Genomic DNA, 15,101 nt, shown 5'->3' on the forward strand with positions numbered 1-15,101 from the left:
ATGAAAATTAATTTGAACTTCGTTTTTAATTGATTGTTATAAATTTAACTTTTTTTTTTCTAACTACATATGTTTATTGTTTGTATGTAGGAGTCACTGGATGCTTTTAGTTCTTTGCTTATCTAAACGTGAGGTCTACATATTTGATTCTCAATAGAAGAAGAGAAATTTGATGATTAAGGAGCCACTAAACAAGTAAGTAAAGTATGCATATGAAAATGCCATTTTGCCTAAATTTTTGCCTAAAAATGACTTAGAACGACCAAATTAGCCTTAAATTTGAAATAATAGATTGTAAAGAGCCTTAGAAAGTTGTAAATATGCATATTAAACGTGTAATAAGTTTGAAAACATTCCTTAGGTTCTTTAGTTCAAAGTTGGGTTCGAAAACGTCATTTTTGCCTAAAAATGTCCTAGAACGACCCAATTACCCTTAAATGTGAAATAATAGATTGTAAAGAGCCTTATAAAGTTGTAAATATGTATATTAAACGTGTAATAACTTCGAAAACATTCCTTAGGTTCTTTAGTTCAAAGTTGGGTTCGAAAACGTCATATTTGCCTAAAAATGTCCTAGAACGACCCAATTAGCCTTAAATGTGAAATAATAGAGTGTAAAGAGCCTTAGAAAGTTGTAAATATGCATATTAAACGTGTAATAAGTTTGAAAACATTCCTTAGGTTCTTTAGTTCAAAGTTGGGTTCGAAAACGTCATATTTGCCTAAAAATGTCCTAGAACGACCCAATTAGCCTTAAATGTGAAATAATAGATTTTAAAGAGCCTTAGAAAGTTGTAAATATGAATATTAAAGGTGTAATAAGTTTGAAAACATTCCTTAGGTTCTTTAGTTCAAAGTTGGGTTCGAAAACGTCATATTTGCCTAAAAATGTCCTAGAACGACCCAATTAGCCTTAAATGTGAAATAATAGATTGTAAAGAGCCTTAGAAAGTTGTAAATATGCATATTAAACGTGTAATAAGTTTGAAAACATTCCTTAGGTTCTTTAGTTCAAAGTTGGGTTCGAAAACTTCATTTTTGCCTAAATATGACTTAGAACGACCAAATTAGCCTTAAATGTGAAATAATAGATTGTAAAGAGCCTTAGAAAGTTGTAAATATGCATATTAAAGGTGTAATAGGTTTGAAAACATTCCTTAGGTTCTTTAGTTCAAAGTTGGGTTCGAAAACTTCATTTTTTCTTAAAAATGTCCTAGAACGACCCAATTAGCCTTAAATGTGAAATAATAGATTGTAAAGAGCCTTAGAAAGTTGTAAATATGCATATTAAAGGTGTAATAAGTTTGAAAACATTCCTTAGGTTCTTTAGTTCAAAGTTGGGTTCGAAAACGTCATATTTGCCTAAAAATGTCCTAGAACGACCCAATTAGCCTTAAAAGTGAAATAATAGATTGTAAAGAGCCTTAGAAAGTTGTAAATATGCATATTAAACGTGTAATAAGTTTGAAAACATTCCTTTGGTTCTTTAGTTCAAAGTTGGGTTCGAAAACGTCATATTTGCCTAAAAATGTCCTAGAACGACCCAATTAGCCTTAAATGTGAAATAATAGATTGTAAAGAGCCTTAGAAAGTTGTAAATATGCATATTAAACGTGTAATAAGTTTGAAAACATTCCTTAGGTTCTTTAGTTCAAAGTTGGGTTCGAAAACGTCATATTTGCCTAAAAATGTCCTAGAACGACCCAATTAGCCTTAAATGTGAAATAATAGATTTTAAAGAGCCTTAGAAAGTTGTAAATATGCATATTAAAGGTGTAATAAGTTTGAAAACATTCCTTAGGTTCTTTAGTTCAAAGTTGGGTTCGAAAACGTCATATTTGCCTAAAAATGTCCTAGAACGACCCAAATAGCCTTAAATGTGAAATAATAGATTGTAAAGAGCGTTAGAAAGTTGTAAATATGCATATTAAACGTGTAATAAGTTTGAAAACATTCCTTAGGTTCTTTGGTTCAAAGTTGGGTTCGAAAACTTCATTTTTGCCTAAATATGACCCAAGGAAACAAGTAAAGTAGTGATTTATAATTGCACTTACATGTAAAATATTCTTTGCATTTACATGTGTACGTAAACAAAGTATATATAATTGCATATTTTATCGAATGTGTAGTGCTTTTAGGAGTTACAAGAGATTAAGTGGACAATCTAAGGGAACTAAATTAACATGGATTCCAGCACAGGTATAATTAGTTTATTATTTATCTAAGAATCAAGTTTTTCAAAATTATAACATACAATGTGATAGTGTGAGGGGGTCGAAAAAGCACGAGGCTAATGCGTGACCTCGTCCCTCGTGGGTGTGACGATTCTTTTTATTCAATCAAGTGTAATTGGATTTCCTATGAGTTTACACCCAATTGACTAGTAATATAGGAGTCGCCATTCAGTTTTTAACGACAATGAGAAAAACTGACAAAACCCGGTTATCGTGACATAAAGGGAGTGCAATTATGTTTGACCACGACGGCCGTAGGTTCCTTTGTGATCCCTGGTGTGGGGATCTCTCAACATACACCCGCAAGGTAGAGATTGAGGGTTCGGGGGACTGTAACTACCGAGAGGAGTACTTCGCTCGTCGATAACTCCAGAGGCAGGATATCCTTACTAGCTCAGCATAAATAATTGAAGGGACATGCGTTAACTATTAAACTAATCTGAGTTGATTTTAGCAATATGCAACGTATAATACTAATTCGATCGTGATTATCTGATTTAAATAGCATTAAGGGACCTAGCATGATAATCCGATTTCCCAAAAATATTATATTTGTTAGGCGTGATAGAACAATCAGATTAGGTTAGTTTAACAGTTCATAAAAAGGGCGAGGAAAGCAGTTAAATCATCGAAAAGGGACACATTACGACGCACCCTTGAGAGGTGCGTCACGGTTCTCAGAAAACTAACCACTTTGACTTTGCTATTTCTCCTTTTTATTTAACGAATCTCAATTATGGGACAGGATACGTTCTGTTCGATTTATGGATCGATTGCGACAGAACGCGTGAACAATTTCGCAGCGAGAGGCTTAGGCTAAGGGTTGGAGTCAATACTCAGAATATAATTATGTGTTGTTGTGTGTTGTTTTCACGTCGAATTTAGGGGTCTATTTATAGGGAAGAGTTCGTGGAAAGATAGAATTGCAGAGTTCTAATCCACAAAGAATTAGGAAAAAACACGTACCCAGGTATTTTCAGCGCCTAGGCCTGGGCGCCGAAGATTTCGGCGCCCAGAGCCAGGCGTTGAAAATAGGGTCTGGGCTGTTTTCTTTAGTCAGATTCGGATTCCTGAAATCCGTAGAGTTTGAGATTTGATCGAGTCTTTTAGCGCGTATCAATTTTATGACGGAATGCGTCTGGGCCCGTTACGAACTCTAGGCTCGTTAGGATTTTAATTAATACGTAACTCTTATTTCCGAATCCTATTAGGAATAGGATTCTCGCAGTTTTCTATCTCATTTAGGATTTATGTTGGAATGCAACACCTAATTCTGACAGGTTTCTATCCTTTATGATTTGCCACTTTTAGAAGCTACCTTTTACGGCAGTTACTATTTTTAGCAGGTTTCCATAAATAGCAGGTTTCGGGTGAAATGAAATGGGGAATCGAGATTCGTTTATTTTGTAGGAGATGTGTTGTCAAGTGGAGATTTATGTTTTCATCATCGAACCTTTCCCTTTCGGGAATGGGGACAAAAGTAGGTGTCTACAGATAGAAATTTTACTTGTGTTATTTATTTTAATGCATGTAGTGTGCTTAACAACCGGGATCACTAGAATGTGGCTACCACGTCATGCGTTTTATGTACGACATAATAATGAATCATGGTAATAGTCAAGATCTTACTAAGGTATGTTCTCATAAACTACGTACTTTATATAATAAATTGAAGTACACAAAACTATTATATTGATCGATCGTTGATAAATTTAATTGCCTTTTGTTGGGAACGTTAATTATGTTGTAAACTATTGTGACAGGTATTATTTATATATGTATTCCCGGTATTGGGAAGCGTCTACTTTCAAAGACGGTCATGTCGGAATTTCCAATAAAATATTAAAAAAACCAATTTTTTTTTTTTTAAAAAAAAATAAGTCATTTGCCACGCACGTTAGCTTAATGTGCGAGGCAAATGACTTAATTTTTTGGCGCTCAAATTGTCATTTGCGTCGCACATTAAGCTATTGTGCGTGGCAAATGACTTTTTTTTGGCGCCTGAAAGTCATTTGCTACGCACTTTATGCTAATGTGCGTGGCAAATGACTTTTCAACATGGTGCCTGAAAAGTCATTTGCCACACACATTTGCTTAATGTGCGACGCAAATAAGGGTCATTTGCATCGCACTTTTGTGCGATGCAAATGACTAAAAGTCATTTGCATCGAGATCTTTTGCCACGCACAATGTGCGATGCAAATGTGCTTAAAAGTGCGATGCAAATGACCCTTTTTCCACTAGTGTGTTATGATCTAATAAAGAATCAGAAGAAGAGACATGGGAAGCTGAGGACGGAATGTGAAAGAAATATCCTGAGCTATTTCCCGAGGTTAGTTGAGTTACGGGGTCATATAGAGTGCGGTAGAATTTCGCGCTTTTTACCTTATTTCCCTTATTTTACGATTTATTTAGTGCTTTCTATTGAATTTTCACTCCAAGTTTATCATGTTTAATCATTTAAAGAATACAACAACTTCAAATTTTGCAAGATAAGCAATAAAGTCTCAAGTTTTAAGTTATAGGTTTTAGTTATCGTGCCCATGTTTCAGGACAGGACTTCTTTTAAGGATAGACTGTTGTACCTCATATTTTTAAGTAATTATAAATATATTTTATTATTTATAAAGCAATTTTTATTATTTTGTGAATTTTAATCGCATTTAAATAGTTATTTAAATATATTTTATCAATTAAGAATATTTATTATTCAAATTAAGTACGAAACAAATTTAAATTTCAAGTTGGGTATTTATTTGGGTTTTGAAAGTAAAACGATTTGAATTATTATAAAGCCTGATCCAATTTTTATAAGAATCCCAACTGAGTAATTCAATAACCTTATATTTTATTCTAGCCCAATCGTTAATTCAAGCCCATCTTTAATGCTTCCTAATCCTAGCCCAACTAGAAAGTGGAACCTATAAATACCCTCCCATGTTTCATTAAATCCCCACTTTCACAAATTTTGCAAACCCTCAAGTTCTTTCTCCTCTCCTTCCTTACCCCTCACGGCACCCTCCTTTCCTACCCTGCTGCTTTTCTTGCTCGTGCGGAACACGCACAACACAGCAACAGCAACAGCTGCATCAGTGCTACTGCGCATGCACCACTCCGTTCCTTTCTCTCTCTTTTTAGCGCCCGGTCACACTCATTCGTGATCATGTCGTGCTATAGGCCAGCTTGGTATAACTCCTCTTCTTCCTAATCTTCTCTATTCTAAATTATGTTTTAAATTATGATTAAAATTGAATTTTGATTGACTATTATGCTGGGGTTGGTTACGAACACCAAAGTTGAGGATTTGGATGATTAGAATATTGAGGAATATTTTTATTTGAAGGACATTAATTTTCAGATTTGATTTATTAAGAAAAGCTTCAATTTTTATGGGTATTAATGATTATATTGATGATTTAGGGTTAGGGTTTTGGTTTAAACCTTATGACTAATTGAATAAAAATTAGATGACAATTTTAATTATGGTAATCGATTATAATTTTTAGATTCATTAAAAGTATTAAATTGTCAAGTTTTAATGGTTTTAAGCATAAAATTAATTAAATTTCATGCTACGATTTTAAACGATTAATTAGAATTATTATTTTAATGATTAACGATTTCTCAGTCTAGGACTATACAACTTTTACCCCATACATCGGGACTGACGTTGGCTCTCCGCCAATTCCTCCGTATCACCCAGCTGCTCGCAGCAGAATGAACCCACCTATTTGCAAGAAGCACAAACACAAACAGATCAGAATTCCGCATAAAACAAGACAGTGCAAAACAAAGTCAACCATACTTACCACATCAGGATTTGTGGTCATAATCATGTCTCTGAACCTAGACGTGCTAGGTCGCTTCTTCAGAATCCTTGCGGCACCCCAGCATAGAGATATGGGGTACCCCCCGTCTTGCCTCCCAACCCGAGGAGAAAAGAATGGCAAACTCTCAAAACCCCGTAATTGCAAAGAACGCAACTAAAAGTAAAGTTGGAATCAAATCGTTCATCTATTTAGCATTCCTGAAAGTGAACGAGGCACGTACCTCGATGATATGTGGCAGAGAGCACAAACAAATGGATGTCATCTTCCTACCAAGGCTATCAAGAACTCTCATAGCTACACTCATGTGGATGATCAAGTTCGCATAAGCTGGCTCGCCCTAGCAGTACGAACCCATCACAGAAAGATCCCGCACCAACGGAATCAACCAGGGGTCAACCCTCTCAGATCGGTTCGACAAGATAGTCAAACTCATGAACAGCAAGTTGAATATACGGGCATACAAGTCTGCAAAAGCACCGGAGGGGGGACCCTCCATCAAAACTGACACCAACGGAGAATATATCATCCCCTTCCCCTTATACTTCTTCACCTCAGTCGCTAGCTCCGCACCAATGCACTTCGTGACTACACTCTCCAAAGGCAACTCCCCATCCCTCGGGAGAAATATCGAAGTGCCAGTAAAGGACAAACCCGTAAGGGCAGTATAATCCTCAAGGGTGATAGTCATCTCGCCCTAGGGAAAGTGGAAAGTGTTGGTGGTATCCCACCACCACTCCATGATCAGCCACAAAAAATGCCTAGATGCGTTACGGCACACCAACTCCTAGGGGTGAAAGTTCGGTGTTCGGTTTAGATTACGCCTGAAACCGAATCAAAACCGAAAAAATTCGATTTTTATTTTTTCAAACCGAACCCAAACCGATCTAGGTCTTGAACCAATCCAAACCCAACCAAATATTAAAAATCGAAACCGAATCCAAAACGAAAACCGAATTTGATAAATAAAAAAATTCAACACCAAATGAGAAGAAATAATTCATAAACATTATTTTATATTCTCAATAGAAAATTAAACAATATTACAAGCGAATGAGGATGTCTGCACTACTTCATACCTCTTAATCTCCCCTGTTGAAATCAAAGAACGAAACCTCCTAATCGTAGCCTATAGACACGTCAACGAAACCCTACACTTTATTGCGTTGCGTGGTGAATCGTTGGTGAGACAACTGTTAGGTTATGATACATATGATAATACATAAATCATGCGGAAACAACCATTAAGCCAGGAATACATATTATTTACACATAATCATATAGCATAATTTAGATGCATACTTTTTGTTGCGTGCCTTCCCTAGCTGCGCCCGAACCGAACAAGAACAAGTCTTTAGGACTCCAAGTGTCGTCCCTCCGTAGATAGTCCACAGCACGTCCGGATCCGCCTTAAGATTGACCAACTAGAATCGCCCTTAAGGTACTAGAATTTTCGGCACTCTTAGGTAAGAAATATGGCTGAATTTTTCTCTGAAAACTCACTTTGAATACTTGAATTAATCTCAGAAAATATGTGACCCTAGGCACGTATTTATAGAGTTATGGAAAGGGAATTGGAATCCTAGTAGGATACGAATTAATTAAACTTAGAATCCTACAAGAACTCTAATTAATTAATTTATCCTTTTAGGAATAGGATTTTAATCACATACTAATTCTAATAGTTTTAGGAATCGTGCATGAACACAAACTCACACACACACGGCAGCCACGATGGGCCGCCCATGCGTGTGCGTGCGAGCAGCAGCCCACGCAGCGAGGCCATGGCCTTGGCGCGCGCTGGGCCTGCCTTGCGGTGGGCCTGGGCGCTGCCTTGGCTGGGCGCGCGTTTGGCTGGGCGCGCGTTTGGCTTGCTGGGCGATGGCCCGACTTCGTGCTGGGCCTTCGTCCGGCAGGCCTCGTCCGATGCTAATTCGTACGATACGATTCCGATTAAAATTCCCGGTTCCGGAATTCATTTCCGATACGAACAATATTTAATATTTCCGATTCCGGAATTATTTCCGTTTCGAACAAATATTTAATATTTCCGTTTCCGAAATTATTTTCCGATTCCGATAATATTTCCGATTCTGACAATATTTCCGTTTCCGGCAATATTTCCGATTCTGGTAATATTTTCATTTCCGATAATATTTTCCGATACGTACCATGTTTCCGTTTCCGGCAACATCTACGACTTGGATAATATTTATATTTCCGATACGATCCATATTTCCGTTTCCGGCAATATCATCGTTTCCGGAGTATTCATTTCTTGCCTGTGACGATCTCAGCTCCCACTGAAACCAAGATCCGTCGATTCCGAATATCCATAGATGGAGTATCTAATGCCATTAAATACTTGATCCGTTTACGTACTATTTGTGTGACCCTACGGGTTCAGTCAAGAGTAAGCTGTGGATTAATATTATTAATTCCACTTGAACTGAAGCGGCCTCTAGCTAGGCATTCAGCTCACTTGATCTCACTGAATTATTAACTTGTTAATTAATACTGAACCGCATTTATTAGACTTAACATAGAATGCATACTTGGACCAAGGGCATTATTTCCTTCAACAACTTGGTGAATTGGTGACGAGGCCGTTTGGTGAATCGAAGAGGACAAATAGGACGAGATGAGAGAGAGATGAGGGTACCAGAGCGATTGACAAAGGAGATCGTGGAAGAGAAAGAGAAGTTGAAGGAAATAATGCTCTTGGTCCAAGTCTGCATTTAATGCTAAGTCTAATAAATGCGGTTCAGTATTAATTAACAAGTTAATAATTCAGTGAGATCAAGTGAACTGAATGCCTAGCTAGAGGCCGCTTCAGTTCAAGTGGAATTAATAATATTATTCCACAACTTACTCTTGACTGAACCCGTAGGGTCAAACAAATAGTACGTGAACGGATCAAGTATTTAGGTGAATATTATATTCACTATATACTCTAATTCTGGATGTTTGGAAATGGCAGATGTTGGATTCAGTGGGAGCTAAACAAACTGTGAAAAGGCAAAGCAAGGAATATTACCGGAAAAGATGTTATTGTCGAAAACGGAAATATGGTTCATAACGGAAATAGAAATATTACCGGAAATGAAGATATCGTTAGAAACGGAAATATAGTTCATAATGGAAATATAAATATTACCGAAGTCGAAGATATTGCCGGAAACAAAAAATGGTACTCCATTAAACGGATCAAGTATTTAAGGAAATATATTATTCATTAAGTACTCCATTTATGAACATTCGGAAACGACGGATCTCGGTTTCAGTGGGAGCTGAAATCGTCAAAAGGCAAAATAAAGAATACTCCGGAAATGATGATATTGCCGGAAACGGAAATATGGTTCATGAAGGAAATATAAATATTATCCAATTCGTAGATGCTTCCTGAAACGGACACATGGCTCGTATCGGAAACTATTATCGGAAATATAAATATTGCTAGAATCGGAAATATTGCCGGAAATGAAAATATTATCGGAATCAGAAATATTGTCGTAAAAGAAAATTATTTCCGGAATCAGAAATATTAACGGAAACGGAAATATTTGTTCGAAACGGAAATGAATTCCGGAATCGGAAAACGAATCGGAAGCTCGACGAGCGACAAGCCGGCAAGCGTGCCGGCCCATCGCTCGACGAGCAAGGCATCAGCCATGGGGCCGCGCCATGCGAGCAAGGCCAAAGCCATGGGGCCGCGCCATGCGAGCAAGGCAGAAGCTATGGGGCCGCGCCATGCGAGCAAGGCCGAAGCCATGGGCCGCGCCAAGCCACAAGAAAGGCAGTAGCCTCATGGGCCGCGCCAAGCTGCGGCGAGGCAGCAGCCTCATGGGCCGCGCCAAGCTGCGGCAAGGCAGCAGAGTCATGGGACGCGCCAAGATTGGGCAAGTCAGCAGGGTCATCGGCCGCGCTTAGATGCGGCTAAAGGAAATAATGCCCTTGGTCCAAGTATGCATATAATATTAAGTCTAATAAATGTGGTTCAGTATTAATTAACAAGTTAATAATTCAGTGAGATCAAGTGAGCTGAATGCCTAGCTAGAGGTCGCTTCAGTTCAAGTGGAATTAATGATATTAATCCACAGCTTACTCTTGACTGAACCCGTAGGGTCACACAAATAGTACGTAAACGGATCAAGTATTTAATGGCATTAAATACTCCATCTATGGATATTCGGAATCGACGGATCTTGGTTTCAGTGGGAGCTGAGATCGTCACAAGCAAGAAATGAATACTCCGGAAACGATGATATTGCCGGAAACGGAAATATGGATCGTATCGAAAATATAAATATTATCCAAGTCGTAGATGTTGCCGGAAACGGAAACATGGTACGTATCGAAAAATATTGTTGGAAATGGAAATACTGCCGGATCGGAAATATTGCCGGAAACGGAAATATTGTCTGAATCGAAAACATTATCGCAATCGGAAAATAATTCCGGAAACGGAAATATTAAATATTTGTTCGAAACGGAAATTAATTCCGGAATCGGAAATATTAAATATTGTTCGTATCGGAAATGAATTCCGGAATCGGGAAATTAATCGGAAGCGTATCGTACGAATTAGCATCGGACGAGGCCTGCCAGACGAAGGCCCAGCACGAAGCCGGGCCATCGCCCAGCAAGCCAGCGCGCCACAACGCACCAGCCAAGGCTGCGCCAGGCCCACCGCAAGGCAGGCCCAGCGCGCGCCAAGGCAGCGGCAGCGTGTGGGCCTCGTGGCCATGGGCTGCGAGCTCACGGGCTGCGCGCGCGCGCATGGCGCCCCTCGTGGGCTGCTGTGCGTGTGTGTGTGTGTTTGTGTGCTATACGAATCATAAAGCTATCAGGTTTCGATATATGATTAAATTCCTAATCCTAAAAGGATAAATTAATTAAATAAGAGTTCTATTAGGATTCTAGTTTAATTAATTCGTATCCTAATAGGATTCCAGTTCCTTTTCCATACCTCTATAAATAGGTGCCTAGGGTCATAATTTATAGATACAATTGAAGTATTCTAAAGGTAAGATTTTGAAGAAAAATCAGCCATACACTTGCACCATATTAGCCGAAATTCCTAAGCAACCTTAAGGGCGATTCTAGTTAGTCAAGCTTAAGGCGGATCCGGACGTGCTGTGGACTATCTACGGAGGGACGACACTTGGAGTCCTAAAGACTTGTTCTTGTTCGGTTCGGGCGCAGCTAGGGAGGGCACGCAACAAAGTGTATGCATCTAAACTATGCTAAATGATTATGTGTAAATAATATGCTTTCCTAGCTTTATGGTTTTTCCGCATGATTTATGTTTTGTCATATAAATCATAACCTATCAGTGGTTTCAGAGCCTCTTATTATTTTCATAATATAAATTGCATAAACATGGTTAAATGTTACAAATTTGCAAGGAATTAAAAGGGGTGATTAATTTTCGTAATTGTTAATTAATTGCAAATTGCGTTTATTTAATTATATGTACGCAGTTTTTCGGCAGTTTCTTCGTTACTCATCCAAATCGAGTAATTTTTGTGTCAATTCCGCATGTAAAAGGCATTCTAAAATTTTGGCAAAAACAGTATTTTTCGCCGAAACCCAGAATTCCCAAATTCGAAGCCTAACTATGACTTTTCGGAGGTTTTAGTTTTTCGAACGCAAAAGTTTGTAAATTTAAGATGTTAAATTAAATATTTGCGATTCTTGTTGATAAATCTTGAATTTTTTATTGACCTACTGTATATGTTTAACAAGTTTGAATGCCTAGACTTGTTAATTATGCAATCTAATTTGTAATTATGATTAATTTGTTGAAATTCGAATAATTTAGAATTGATTTGATTTTCATAATTAATTAATAATTTAATTAGATACCTATGATTAAAAACCACCATAAAAATTGTTAATTTGTGTTAAATTTTAAATTTTTTATGACCTAGATTTGAATCCATGATTAATCGGAAATTAATTGATTAATAAATTTTCGATTTTTCGCCCTAAAATTATGAAATTAATATGTTTTATTAATTTGTCATTAATTTTGAATAAAAAATTTTAAATTTTTATGCAATTCGCTCATAAAACTTGCACGCACAAAGCAATGGACGCTACGTGTGACCCTTACGGGGTGTTGTATAGTGCGGGCATGCGACGACGAGCAAGGGAGCTCGTCGCCCATGCGGTACGAATGCAGCGAGCAAGGCGAGTGGTGCGCGAGCACAAGGCAGCAGCCCTGCCTTGTGTCGAGTACTGTGCGCATGTGGGCGATGGGCGAACAGCGATGGCATGACACGAGCAGAGGCGCGCGCGCGCGAGGGCGAGAGTTGGTCGCCCAGCGATCACAGCTTAGCGCACCAACACGCGTGGCCTGGAGCGCTTGCTTGCGCGAGCGAGCGAGCACCATCGTAGCTGTTGCAATGCTATGGGCAGGCAGGCTGCGCGTAAGCGTAGCTTGGCTTGCTGCGTTTGCGCGTGGCTGCTGCTACGATGTGCCATGGGCCAGCGACAGGCCGAGCAATCGACGGGGCTTGGGTGCAAGCCCAAGTGCTCGTCATGTTACGATTGTCGAGTTTTAAATTTTAATTTGAGATTTTCAGTTCATGTAATTTTCATTAATTTTAAAATTAATAATTTAAATTGTTTTCTTGGATTTTAATTTTGAATATTATAATTATTATAAATTTTATTTATTCTAATTATTTTACTAAAATTAAAAACCTTGAATTAATTTAAATTCGACTGAAAATAAATTAAATAAGTGGATTCAATTATAAATTTATATGAGCTTTAAATTTTAATTAAATTTGTATGTTTCCGGTTAGACTAGAAATACATTTTTATGTTTAAAATTAGTAAAGCATATGAATTTATTGGTTTAAGTGGGAGCCCTTTTTAGTCATAAACTCTTGATTAGGTCTGCAAATCCTTTAAGGTTAAACAACTTGATTAGAATTAATAAGGACTGAATAATTGGTAGATTATTGGTGCCCTTGATTAATTGCTGCAAATGTTTATATGATGCATACAATGTGTTTTAACTAACCAATTATGTGGGCCATTCATGATAATGAATGGATGAATGGTATATATTGTATATGTATTGTTTTGCAGGTTATGAAGTGACTAGTATGACCCAAATAGGATAGAAAATATGGTCTGCGTACCATTAATTTGAATGTAATTGGTCTAATGCACCAAATTTGTTTTTCAATTTAAATATGGTCTGCGTACCATCAAATAGTTATAATTAGTTTTAATTATAGCTTATCCTATTTGGAAAAAATGGCGCCTCCCACGATGAAATTCAAGACGAAGTTTCCATTTTCGAGACGGACTTTGAAGTTGAAGCTTCAAGATGAAGTCGGGCCATACTAGATCACATTTATCTTATGCATGCTTTAAGTTATTTATTGCTTTAAATATGTCTTAATTATGCATGAGATTGTGGCTTGATTATGTTGCATGATTAAGGATTTTAGTTCACTTAAAATCTAACCAACATAGTAAGAGCCTTAAGTTCCAAACTTAAAAATTGAGTTAAAAGGTTCCATGCCAAAATAACACTTACTTGGATATCCTTTACATCGATCTTAGTAATAGTTTTCCGCCATAGCGAGGTGTTACTTGTCGATACTAAAGGGGTAAGGTACACAAATAATTGTGAGTACATGTTAGTTTTGGTGAAACTCAACGATATAAGTAAGAATTCCTTTTATGTCGTGGTAAAATCGATAGGTTTACCTAATAAGTTCTTAGACGTACCTATCAACCAAGAGTAGTTTCTAGACTATTAGCAAAAGGCTTTTGCTTACCTAAAATGTTTTAGAATTGAGTCAAAATACATAATGTGCTTAATTCTTCAATGGTTTTAGGGTCTTGGAATCATTTTATTCACACCTGCCGGAACAATAAAATCGAATAAAATGCTAATAACTTGCTTAAATTGCATGATTGCTTTAATTTTCAAGTTATTACTCTTGATAAATGTTTAGACTTTCCATGCTTCAATGTATGTTTTAATTATTGTTTATAATTAAATATCTTGCGCTGCAATAAATCCTTTTAGAAAGGTAACAGTAAATTTCCTCGTTTGGTAATGAATCCAAGAACGATTCACGGAAATGAAAGAAAATGAGCAATTTAAAATGTACGTTCCTTATAGCGACTTTTATGGTTGTTTTCGAGTATCAAAGTCGAATGGCGAACCGATTGGTGCTTGTGAATTCAAAATACAATGTAGTTTTGAGATCATAAAGCATTGAGTTTAAACGCTCAGCTTTACCGATGGTTAACAACCTAATATCTTTGTCCATTTAATTCTCGAATGAGTCTAGTCCCTAGACATTCGAATAGATCGATGCTTAGAGAACTTTAGAAGCTTCTGGTAAGATCATCTAGTTGAAACTTAATATTCAACATAAAATGGTAAGAACTTTGTTGAAGTGACATTGGACTTGTCTAAACAAGGTATAAAAGTCAACACTAGAGAATTCAATTCTTAAGGCTATTAGAAAGGGTACAAGAAATAGGAAAACAAAGAACAAATGAAAGGAATTTACAATTCCGTTTCTACCTATAAGTTTATGTTTAAAGAGAAGTGACCTAGCAATCAAACTTCCTTGGTATCATATACCGCTTGAGGTTCTTACTTCGGTAATAACTCAAACAATGGAAGCTAGGCTACACTAATGACCTACAAGTGGGAAATGAAGCATGGCAATGCTACATTAGTTGTAGGGTCATCTAGTTTGTTTTAAGTCCTTTCAAAGGCTGGAACTTAATGGCTATTTTGTTCCATAATCAGCATACCTAAATTTCTGCTTCAAACACAGAAAGACTCGCATTCAAGAAAAACAAAAACAATGTTTGTTTGTTTATTTGAATAAAATGGTCATTTATGGGTTGAGTCAATATGCTTGATTAAAACAAACAACTCTTTAACAATAGAACTTTACTAGGTTCAAATCAACCTCTTGATTTGAGTTCCACAAACCTTTAGCATTGTTACTTAGACCATATCAACAAGTTAACATTCAAAAGCTCTATT

The sequence above is a fragment of the Spinacia oleracea genome, chromosome 1 (genome assembly GCF_020520425.1).
Source record: "Spinacia oleracea cultivar Varoflay chromosome 1, BTI_SOV_V1, whole genome shotgun sequence".
NCBI lineage: Eukaryota > Viridiplantae > Streptophyta > Magnoliopsida > Caryophyllales > Amaranthaceae > Spinacia > Spinacia oleracea.